The sequence below is a fragment of the Chiloscyllium punctatum genome, chromosome 41 (assembly GCF_047496795.1).
Source record: "Chiloscyllium punctatum isolate Juve2018m chromosome 41, sChiPun1.3, whole genome shotgun sequence".
In the NCBI taxonomy this organism is placed as follows: Eukaryota; Metazoa; Chordata; class Chondrichthyes; order Orectolobiformes; family Hemiscylliidae; genus Chiloscyllium; species Chiloscyllium punctatum.
The window spans coordinates 13,442,346-13,454,937 of NC_092779.1; the positions used below are offsets into that span (position 1 = coordinate 13,442,346).

The 12,592-nt window shown below is 41.6% G+C and overlaps 1 protein-coding gene across 2 annotated transcripts in view; it reads left to right on the forward strand.

Annotated features, from left to right (window-relative positions):
• The window catches only part of trak1a (trafficking protein, kinesin binding 1a), a 205,857-nt gene that overhangs the window by 67,671 nt on the left and 125,594 nt on the right, over positions 1–12,592 (forward strand). The window lies entirely within an intron of this gene.

Below are 12,592 nucleotides of genomic sequence, written 5' to 3' on the forward strand. Positions count from 1 at the left end.
ACAGTGGCTGAAGGACCTGAACTTAAGGGAATTTATATTTGCCAGGAATTGGTGTTGGAGAGACTGTTCGGTCTGAAGGTTGACAAGTCCCCTGGGCCTGATGGTCTACATCCCAGGATACTGAAGGAGGTGGCTCTAGAAATTGTGGATGTGTTGGTGATTATTTTCCAGAGTTTGATAGATTCAGGATCATTCCTGTGGATTGGAGGATGGCGAATGTTGTACCACTTTTTAAGAAAGGAGGGAGAGAGAAAGCAGGAAATTATAGACCAGTAAGTCTGACCTCAGTGGTGGGAAAGATGCTGGAGTCAATTATAAAGGATGAAATTACGACACATCTGGATAGCAGTAACAGGATAGGTCAGAGTCAGCATGAATTTATGAAGGGGAAATCATGCTTGACTAATCTTCTGGAATTTTTTGAGGATGTAACTCTGAAGATGGATGAGGGAAAGCCAGTGGATCTCGTGTACCTGGACTTTCAGAAAGCCTTTGATAAATTCCCACATAGGACGTTAGTGAGCAAAATTAGGGCGCATGGTATTGGGGGCAAAGTACTGACTTGGATTGAAAATTGGTTGGCTGACAGGAAACAAAGAGTAGTGATAAATGGCTCCCTTTCGGAATGGCAGGCGGTGACCAGTGGGGTACTGCAGGGATCAGTGCTGGGAGCGCAGCTTTTTACAATATATATTAATGATCTAGAAAAGGTATTAATAGTAACATTAGCAAATATGCTGATGATACAAAGCTGGGTGGCCAGGTGAAATGTGAGGAGGATGTGTGACCTGGACAGGTGAGGTGAGGGGTCAGATGCATGGCAGATGCAGTTTAATGTGGATAACTGTATGGTTATCCACTTTGGTGGCAAGAACAGGAAGGCAGATTCCTACTTAAATGGAGTCAAGTTAGGTAAAGGGGTAGTACAAAGAGATCTGGGTGTTCTTGTACACCAGTCAATGAAGGCAAGCATGCAGGTACAGCAGGTAGTGAAGAAAGCTGTCCTTCATAACAAGAGGAATTGAGTATAGAAGCAAAGAGGTTCTTCTGCAGCTGTACAGGGCCCTGGTGAGACCGCACCTGGAATATTGTGTGCATTTCTGGTCTCCAAATTTGAGGAAAGACATTCTGGCTATTGAGAGAGTGCAGCATAGGTTCACGAGGTCAGTTCCCAGAATGGCGGAAAGATTGGAGCGACTGGGCTTGTATACCCTTGAGTTTAGAAGACTGAGAGGGGATCTGATTGAGACGTATAAGATTATTAAAGGATTGGAGGCAGGAAACTTGTTTCCGCTGATGGGTGAGTCCCGAACCAGCGGACACAGCTTAAAAATAAGGGGTAGGCCATTTAGGACAGAGATGAGGAGAAATTTCTTCACCCAGAGAATGGTGGGTGTGTGGAATGCTCTGTCCCAGAAGGCAATGGAGGCCCAGTCTCTGGATTCATTTAAGAAAGAGTTGGATCGAGCTCTCAAGGATAGTGGAATCAAGGGTTATGGAGATAAGGCAGGAACAGGATTGAGCATGATCAGCGATCATGAATCAGTCATAATGAATGGTGGTGCAGGCTCAAAGGGCAGAATGGCCTACTCCTGCACCTATTGTCTATTGTCACCTGCCCCGCCTTATTTCCCAAGAGTACGTCAAGTTTTGCACCTTCTCCAGTAGGTACATCCACATACTGAATCAGAAAACTTTCATGTACACACTTAACAAATTCCTCTCCATCTAAACCCTTAACACAATGGCAGTTCCAGTTTACGTTTGGAACGTTAAAATCCCCTATCATAACCACCCTATTATTCTTCCAGATAACAGTTCTCCTTACAAATGTGTTTCTCAATTTCCCCCTAACTATACTACAATCCCAAGAAGGTGATCATTTCCTTTCTTATTTCTCAGTTCCACCCAAATAACTTCCCTGGATGTATTTCCAGGAATAGCCTCCCTCAGCACAGCTGTAATGCTATCCCTTATCAAAAAGGCCAATCCCATCATCTCTTGCCTCCCTTTCTGTCCTCCTTGTAGCATTTGTATCCTGGAGGGTGGGGGGGAAGAGAGCTGTGTGGAGTTGGCTGCACAGCCAACTTGACAAACTTGACCTTGTATTTTTGTTCATTTGGCAGTAGATTTGCATCCCACTCCAGCATTTGAATTTTAAAAAATCAAGCATACCTTCCAGTGGTGCACTCTCATGGACATATTAAACAGAGGTCCTATCGCCCAGTTGGAGTGAATGTAAAAGATCCCATGAAAAAGAGCGTGAGAGTTTTCCTCTGTGCCCAGGTAGTATTTACTACCGAGTCAAAATCACAAAATCAGTTGCCACATTTCCTACATTACAAAAATAAAAATGCTTCAAAAGTACTTAATTGGCTGTGAAGTGCTTTGAGGTCATGGAAAGTCCCATAAAAATGGTAGCCTTTTTCTTTTTAAAATAATCTAACATCATGTAGCTGTGTTCCAGATGTTGGCATCCCTGAAATTCCATAGTAATCTCCTGTTTTAGAAGTGTTTAGAATCAATATTTATTGGAGACATTTCAAAATAAAGTATTTGTCAAAACATAGATTTCTCAATGCAATGGGATGGTTTGGTGAACAGAATCAGAGATGTGTTGTTTGCTGTCTGTCAACAGTGAATGAAAATCATGGAAACTGAAACCCAAATTTCTACCTGTCCAATAAATTTCCCACACTTTTACTGTGAGAAATGACTGAATGCAGGGTGCATTGCTATACCGCAGCATAAACCTGGTTACAGACTGGGAAAGCAATATACTTGCTGTGCTTCTGATTTTCTGCTGTGGCTGTGTTTGGATAAGGATGAGAATTATTGCAAAGGTGATTTTTTTTTTGAAGCAAAAAGATGAGCAGACTTTGTTTCTGAGGCCAAGACAATTAAAATTTGGATTTTTAAATTGACTGCTTACCCTCAAAGATTTATTTGTATAACTGGATCATTATTGTAGCAGGTATGAAGCAATTGTCTGTTGCTATAAACTGAACTCTTTAATCTGCATCATTTAGGCTGTTGTGAAGTAATGTCTCATCAAATTGTGGAACTTCAAACGATAATCTTTAATGTCCTCTGACTCTGGATGAGCAGAGTTGATAGACAGCATAGTGAGTTGAAGGAAACATCTCTGACATTTCACTAAACTTTATTTTTAAGGCTGTTTCGAGTTACTATTTAATGCACTTTTCAACCTGTCAAAATGGTGTGATGAAACATGGATCCTTCTTGTGAAATCGAACCAAATTAAACTGCCTGTTAAGCAAAACTTTACTTCACAGCAACAATGCACATTTTGAATGCAGTGGGCAATCGATATGGTGTGTATATACTACCATCACCTGAACCTGGGTGATAGCAGTAACGATGCCCCCTACCTTTTGAGCCAGAAGGTCTTGATTCAAGTCCCACCTGCTCCAGAGGTGTGTCATAACATGTCTCTACAGGTTGTTTGCAACATATCTACAAAATATTTTCTTTAGTTCTTATTGTAATACCAGAGGCCACAATCTCCTGATAAGGGGCAAACCTTTTAAGACTGAGAGGAGGAAGAATTTCTTCACCTTGGAAGTTCATGTACCTTTGAAATTGTCAAGTCCGGAGAGCTGTATAAGATCAGTACCAAAGCATAAGTGGTTATTTTACTTTTATACGAAGGGACCAGCCCGAAGGATCCATCACTTAATAATGAGAAGAGGAAGTGGAATGTTTTATTGCAGAGGGCTGTTGGGCCTAGGTTGTTAAGCATGTTCAAGACAGACAGATTTTTGATCAGTAGGGGAATTTCAGTTTATGGGGGAATAGCAGGAGAGTGGAATTGAGTGTATGGGGTTATCAGATCAGCCATAATCTCATTGAATGGAAGTGCAAATTCCTATGTCTTGCAGTTATAACATTTTAATGGAACGTTCTTTTAAATTTCCTTTTCAAATTTTTTTTCCCAGCTTATATGTTTGTTTTCTTCAATTGCTTTATGTTCTGAAATTATATATTTTTTTTGTTCCCCCAAGTAGGCATGTGCTTTTTTGGAGCTGTTTTTGAGACACTTGCAGTGTACTTGAAGCATACCTATGATTTTTATTCTGAACTGCCATATAATCGCTAGCTGCGTGGCTGTATGCCATAATCTTGTGAATTAAAAATCACATAACACGAGGTTACAGTCCAACAGGTTTATTTGAAAGCACTAGCTTTCGGAGTGCCGCGCCTTTATCAGGTGGTTCATAATGAGCGGCGATGCAAAGCTAGTGCTTCCAAATAAACCTATTGGGCTATAACTTGATCTTGTGTGATTTTTAGCTTTGCCCACCCCAGTTCAACACTGGGACCTTCAAGTCATTATCTTTTGGCGAACATTTGAAGGTTTGTTTTGCCGAGGTCATCTTTAACAATTTTTTATTTTGTTTCTAACCATTCATCTTGGTGAAATCAGCTGCTTTTATTCTATGTCATAACTGGCTAAAGCACTTTAAGAATTAGGAATTGTGCTTTTTTTTGTATAACATGAAAATAGATATAGCGACCTCTTACACTGTCCAAAAATAATTAGATTGTGCAATGTTATTTAGTATGGAAAAAGAGGACATTGATAAATTGTACTTGGATCCTCCTCTTAAAACTAATTGAAAGCAGAATTTCCTCGAAATATTCCAGCTGGTGATCTCACAATTTTGTAACTTGCACAAGAAGAGATATCTAAGGTGTTGGGTATTTCTTAAACGTGCACGAATTGGCAAGTTTTGATGTTCAAGGGCATCTGGCTATCCTTATACATATGTCACTGAAAACTAATGTATAGTTGCAGCAACAATTAGGAACGCAAATAGGATATTGGGTTTTTATTGCAAGAGAATTTAAGTATAGGAGTAAAGACTGCTTTTTTTTCAATCGTATAGAACCTTGATAAGGCTGCGTACCTGGTGTATTGTGTGCTGCTTAGGTCCCCTTACTTCAGGAAAGGTATGCTACCCCTGGAGTGAGAGTTTAGTGGAGATTCACCAGACTAATTTCTGGGATGCTGAGACTGTCCTGTGAGGGGAGATCGAAGGGACTGAGCTTATCTTGTGTTTAGAAGAGTAAGAAAAGATCTCCTAAAAGTTTTAGAAAGTTATTTAAAGGGCTAGACCGGTTAAGTGCAGAAAGAATACTTAGCTTGGTTCTGTAGAAAGGGCATTGTGGTGAGAAAGCACTTCAAGTCCAGATGCTGTCAGACCAGAGTTTTTCCCGTGATTTGATTTGTTATTGTCTTATGTGCTGAGATACAGCAAAAAGTATTATTTTGCTTGCTAACCACACAAATCATGTTTTTACTTGAGTACATCAGGGTAATTAAACAATGCAGATTATAGTGTTAAAGCTGCAGAGAAAGATCAACTTTAATATGAGAACTCTGTTCATAAGCCGGATCATAGAATATAGAACATTACAGCACAGTACAGACCCTTCGGCCCTCGATGTTGCGCCGCCCTGTCCTACTAATCTGAAGCCCATCTAACCTACACTATTCCATGTACGTCCATATGCCTGTCCAATGACGACTTAAATGCACTTAAACTTGGCGAATCTACTACCGTTGCAGGCAAATCATTCCATACCCTTACTACTCTGAGTAAAGAAACTACCTCTGATATCTGTCTTATACCTATCTCCCCTCACTTGAAAGTTGTGTCCCTTCGTGTTTGCCGTCCCCATACTTGGAAAAAGGGGGGACACAAGGTGTCCCCAGTCCACCCTATCTAACCTTCTGATTATCTTATATGTCTCTATGTCTCTTAGATGTCGCCTCTCAACCACCTTCTCTCTAACGAGAACAGCCTCAAGGCCCTCAGCCTTTCCTCATAAGACATTCCTTCCATACCAGTCAACATTCTTGTAAATCTCCTCTGCACCCTTTCCAAAGCTTCCACATCCTTCTTATAATGCGGTGACCAGAACTGTATACAATACTCCAAGTGTGGCCGTACCAGAGCTTTGTACAGCTGCAGCATAACCTCCTGGTTCCGGAACTCAATCCCTCTATTAATAAAGGCCAAAACACTGTATACCTTCTTAACAACCTTGTCAGTCTGGGTGGCAACTTTCAAGGATCTGTGTACATGGACACCGAGATCTCTCTGCTCCTCTGCACTCCCAAGAATCTTACCATTAGCCCAGTACTTTGCATTCTGATTACTCCGTCCAAAGTGAATCACCTCACACTTGTCCGCATTAAACTCCATTTGCCACCTCTCAGCCCAGCTCTGCATCCTATCTATGTCTCTCTGCAACCTATTGCATCCTTCGTCACTATCCACAACTTCACTGACCTTTGTGTCATTCGCAAATTTACTAACCCACCCTTCTAAGCCCTCATCCAGGTCATTTATAAAAATGACAACAGCAGTGGATCCAACACCAACCCTGGCGGTACGCCGCTAGTAACTGGACACTAAGATGAACATGTTCCATTAACTACAACCCTCTATTTTCTTTCGGCAAGCCAATTACTGATCCAAACTGCTATGTCTCCCACAATCCCATTCCTCCGCATTTTTGTATAATAGCCTACTGTGGAGAACCTGATCAAATGCCTTGCTGAAATCCATATACACCACATCAACTGGTTTACTCCCACCTACCTATTTGGTCACTTTGTCCAAAAAGTCAATAAGAATCATTAGGCACGACCTACCCTTCACAAAACCGTGCTGACTGTCCCTGATCAGATTATTCTTTTCTAGATGGTTATAAATCCTATCCCTTCTAACCTTTTCCAACACTTTACCAACAACTGAAGTGAGACTCCCTGGTCTGTAATTACCAGGGTTGTCTCTACTACCCTTTTTGAACAAGGGAACCACATTTGCTATCCTCCAGTCCTCAGGCTCTATTCCTGTAGACAATGATGATTTGAAGATCAATGCCAAAGGCTCGGCAATCTCTTCCCTTGCTTCCCACAGGATCCTAGGATAGATCCCATCCGGCCCAGGGGAGTTGTTATTTTCACACTCTGTAGTATTTTTAATACTACTTCCTTGTGAACCTCAATCTCTTCTAGTCTAGATGCAAGTACCTCTGTATCTTCCTCGCCAACATTTTCATTTTCTGTAGTGAACACTGTCGGAAAATATTTATTTAGCGCTTCCCCTATCTCCTCTGACTCCACACACAACTTCCCACTATTATCCTTGATTGGCCCTAATTTAACTCTCGTCATTCTTTTATTCCTGACATACCTATGGAAAGCCTTGGGGTTAACCCTGATCCTATCCACCAACAACTTCTCATGTCTCCTCCTGGCTCTTCTGAGCTCTCTTTTTAGGTCTTTCCTGACTTCCTTGTAACCCTCAAGCGCCCTCAGTTTTCATGCTTTGTCCTAACATAAGCTGCTACCACCTTCTTGACCAGGGATTCCACTTCCTTAGTAAATCACGGCTCACGTGTTCTATGTCTTCCTCCCTGCCTGACAGGTACATACTTATCTAGGACCCACAGGAGCTTTTCCTTGAATAAGCTCCACGTTTTGAATGTGCTCCTCTCCTGCAGTTTCCTTCCCCATTCTACGCTTCCTAAATCTTTCCTAATTGCATCGTACTTCCCGCCCCAGCTGTAACTCTTGCTCGATGGAGTGCACCTATCCCTTTCCATCACTAAAGTAAACCTGACAGAATTGTGATCGCTGTCTCCAAAGTGCTCACCTACTTCCAAATCTAACATCTGGCCAGGCTCGTTACCCAGTACTAAATCTAAAGTGGCTTCGCCCCTTGTAGGCCTGTCAACATGCTGTCAGGAAGTCCTCCTGCACACACTGGACAAAAACTGACCCATCTATAGTACTCGTACTGTAGTGATCCCAGTCAATATTTGGATAGTTGAAGTCCCCCATGACAACTACCCTGTCTCTCTCACTCCATGTACGTCCATATGCCTGTCCAATGACGACTTAAATGCACTTAAACTTGGCGAATCTACTACCGTTGCAGGCAAATCGAGAATCATCTTTGCTATCCTTTCCTCTACATCTCTGGGACTATTCGCAGGCCTATAGAAAACTCCCAGCATGGTGATTTCTCCTTTCCTGTTTCTAACCTCAGCCCATACTACCTAAGTTAACGAGTCCCCAAACATCCTTTCTACAACTGTAATATTGTCCCTGATCAACAATGCCACACCGCCCCCTCTTTTACCATCTTCTCTGTTCTTACTGAAACATCTGAATCCCGGAACCTGCAACAGCCATTCCTGTCCTTGCTCTATCCATGTCTCTGTAATGGCCACAACATCGAAGTCCTAGGTAACAACCCACGCTGCCAGTTCACCCACTTTATTTCGGATGCTCCTCGCGTTGAAGTACACACACACTTCAAACCAGGTTCTCGCTTGCCAGTGTCAGATACTTGATTTTGGAACTCCCTGCTCTCATCCTCTTCTGTACCTGTCCTACAATTTTGGTTCCCATCCCCCTGCTGTATTAGTTTAAATCCACCTTAATAGCTTTAGCGAATTTCCCACCCAGGGTCACAGTGGGGAGGAAGCTGTTCTTAAATCTGGTATATGTTTTAAAACTTTCATGTCCTCTGCCTGATTGGAGAGGGTGAAAGAGAATATAATTGGGGTGGGAGGGGTCTTTGATAATGTTTGCTTTCCTGAGGCAGTGGGAGCTGTAGACGGAGTCAATGGAAGAAAGGCTGGGTTTTGTGATGGATTGGGCTGTGTTCACTGTGTTTCTTTTTTGATTTCCAACATATGCAGATTTTTAAAAAAAAAACTTGTATGGAGAGCAAGGACAAGAACTAAGGGACACAGTAGCAAGGTAAGGGGCAAACCATTTGGGATTGACATGAAGAGGAATTTCTTCTCTTGCAGGGTAATGAATCTTTGGAATTCTCTTCACCTGAGAGCTGTCGAAACTAAGTCATGAATCTGTCTTTTTAATACATTCAATTGATTTTTTTTCTGTAGATGATATTGAGGAATATGGGATCAGTGTGGTAAAACTGGTGTTAAGATGGATGATCAGCTATGATCCAGAAGGTTGGAACAGAGTTGAGAGACTGAGTGACCTACACCAGCTCCCATGTTTCTATAACTATTATGGTAGTGAGAAACCCATCGGATGAAATAGTTTGTTTTACCTAAAGCATATAGCACTATGTAAGTACACCCATCATTCCCCCAAAAATCCCTGTCCTTAAAATGTATAAGTAATTTTTGTGTTCAGTTCTTGGCACTCAACTTTGGAAAGGATGTTGACATCTTGCAGAGGAGAGACACTAAAATGACTCCAGAGGTGAACAAAGTTCAGCTGTAAGCAGGGATTTGGAAAGCTGGGATTGGACTCGTTATGGTAAAGAAAGTTGAGAGGAGACTTACTGAGGTGTTCAAAATTGTGAATGGCCGAGTTAGAATAGATACAAAGAAGGTCCTGCTGGTGACTAAAGGTTTGGCAATCAGTGAATGCAAATAAGGTAATTGGCCAAAAAATGCCGTGCGAGAACTGAATTAGTTTCTTACACATCACCTATAAAGTTGAATGAAAAGGGGAAGTAGTGTTCAAACTGGTAGTGGATATTTACCTTTTCAAAAAAAAAAGTACGAGCATGTGGAGAAAACGTAGGAGAATGTAGCTGATTTGATATCTGTGCAAGAGAGCAAGCAAAATAAATGAAAATGGCCCCCTTCTATGATGTACCATTCTATGTCTGCATTGGGGAACTAAGATATAGACTGCTGGCTACAACTGAACGATCTGGAGAGCCTTGTTCATATTTATAGTGCTGTTTTCCAAAGCAGTCCACTTAAAAACCACAGTGCTTACGTAAACTTAAATAGTTACATTTGTTTTTAAATGCCACAGGCTGAGTATTTTCCAAGTGTCGATACTTACTTCTACCCCTCTGACGAAAACATGTGAGGGGCAAGACACTGGACCCATTCAGATCAGTTCACCTATACGTTTTGCTTGCATCAATGTCACAGGCGAAATATGTAATGGTATTTGAGGCCCGTGATTTGTTTTGATTTTCTGGCAGATGGTCATTTATCTCTGGAATATTGTATTGGGGTTCTCTCATCCCAGAGCCCTTTTGGCCCAATAGTCCCATTCTGGTGCAAAAACCGAGAGAGCCATCAGGACTGACAGTATCCGTGGAAAGAAAGCAGAGTTGACATTTTGGTCAACTTTTGAGTTTTACTGCCAGCTTTAATATATATCAGTATGTGGATTTGCTTTATAGTCAATTTGGTCTCATGTACATGATAAACACTGTGGGATTAGAAAGTTAGTGACAATGGGGAAGCTACACCTGCATTTTCATTTCGCAGTGCACATGCACACCCTCCACGACTACCCTCCGAGTTGAGGGCATGCAAGGTGTGCACTGCACATATACACAGAACTGGAGAGCCGGGGTGGGGAGGTGGGGGGGGGTGTGGGGGGAGAGGTGGGTGTGGTAGGGAGAATCAAGGAGACCTCTCCTGTTTCTGTATCCCCACCCTCCCCCCTCGAACATTTCCCCACCCCACTTTGAGCATACTGTGTGTGCACCTTGATGTCAGCAGATATAGCCTTCTGAATAGCCACGGTTTTCCCCAGGGTAGGGAGTCCAAAACTGAAGACAGCACAGGCTTAAGGTGAGGGGGAAAGATTTTAAAAGGGACCTGAGGGCAACTTTTTCACACAGAGGGTTGTGTGTATATTGAATGAGCTGTCAGAGGAAGTAGTAGGGACAGGTACAATTATAATATTTAAAAGGCACTTGGATGGGTACATGAATAGGAAAGGTTTGGAGGGTTACGGGCTAAACACAGGCAAATGGGGCTAGTTCAGTTTAGGATTCCTGGTTGCCATGGACAAGTTGGACTGAAGGGTTTGTGCCATGCTGTATAACTCCATGACTCTGCCTGTAAACCACTGTGGAACTTACAGGAGCAGAATTTTCTCTTTGTTTGATGGAAATGCATATTTCTTTTACCTTGGCATGATGATAACACTCTGAATTAGAAGGTTTATGGATCCAAACTACATTGAAGAGATTTGAGAATATCTTCCAGGTTGACAGCTCATTGTCGTCCTGAGGGATGCCACATCATCAGATGAGTTTTGACTTGGAGCCCTTGTCTGACCTGTTTGGTGAACAGAAAAAAGCCACAGCACTAGCACTGATGTTGTTCATGTGTTCTGGGTTGTTTGGCCATTATCACATTGCAGTTTGTGAGAAGCTGCTGTGCATAATTTTAGTTTCCTTGCATTACAATCCGACACCACCAGTGTAAGATCATTTGAAGAAATCCAGCTGAGGATTCAGAAGAAACCTCTTCACCCAAAGAGTGGTGAAAATGTGGCGCTCACTTCTGTGGGGATAGGGCTAATAATTCACAACTACAGGTTAATAGGCTGGGACATCGGTTTAAATCCCACCAAGACAGATGGAAGAGGTGAAACTCAAGGAAAATCTGGAATAAGAAGCTAGTCCAATGATGACCCATGTAACCACAGTCAATTGTTTTAAAAACCCATCTGGTTCACTCATGCTTTTTAGAGAAGGAAGTTTGGTGACTTTACCTAGCCTGGCTTACATGTGATCCCAGACCCACCCTATGGTTAATGCTTAACTGCCTGCTGGGCAATTAGGCATGGGTCATTAACGTCAGACCAACCAATGTTGTCCACATCCTGTTGCCGACCAAAAAGAGCAGTGAGACGTCTAGGTGCATTTGTGGGGAAGCTAGATATGGGAGAAGAAAGGAAAAAAAGTTTGTGGTTGGGCGAGAAAGAGTTGTGAGAAATCTCAGGTGGGTTGAATGACCTCTTTCTGTGCGTATTCTATGATACTTTGATAAAACTTGATAAAATACTTTATTGGCTGGAAAGCACTTTGGGACATTCTGATGTTGTTTTTTTAAAAAACTCTTAAGTCCATGTTCTGTTCTTCCCCAGAAAGATGCTTATTCTCTGTAGAAACTGAAATAATTTGGGTACAGATTAGATGAAGCTGTAGCTGGTGACTGAAATTTTGTGTGAATATAGGAGTTAAGGCAACTGAAACCTTGCACCTAATAGTCCAGGGTACTGACTTAAAAACACCACACTATTGGTTATAACTTGCACAGTTAACTTGAGCCAAAGTTTTGAGAATTTCTGATCCATACGAAAGCTCTCTTTGATCCAGTCACATCAAGCCATTTGCTTAGTCTAAGCGTAGTTCAGAAACATCTGCCTCTGGTATCTGGGATCTAAATCTTTCAGAGATGAATTTGACATCTCTGATAGATTATCTTGCAGTTAGTTTGACCATTTTTTTTGTATGTTGCAAGTCCAGAAAAAAATACATTGTTCAAATATTTGTTGTTCTAAAAGCCAATAGTTTGCCTGCAGTAAACATTTTTTTGATAACTCAGATGTGTGCAATTTTAAAAAAAATGCATTGATGTTATTTTTATCAATTTGTCTTCTTGCTAGAGTTTAATATTTTTCCAGATTCCATGTACAATTTGTCAGGGAATTTGAAAATTGCTTTATTGTTACATTATCTTTTTATGTGATGATGGTTTTGATGGTGGATTTATGCTTAGGGCACTGGCCAATAAACAGATACTT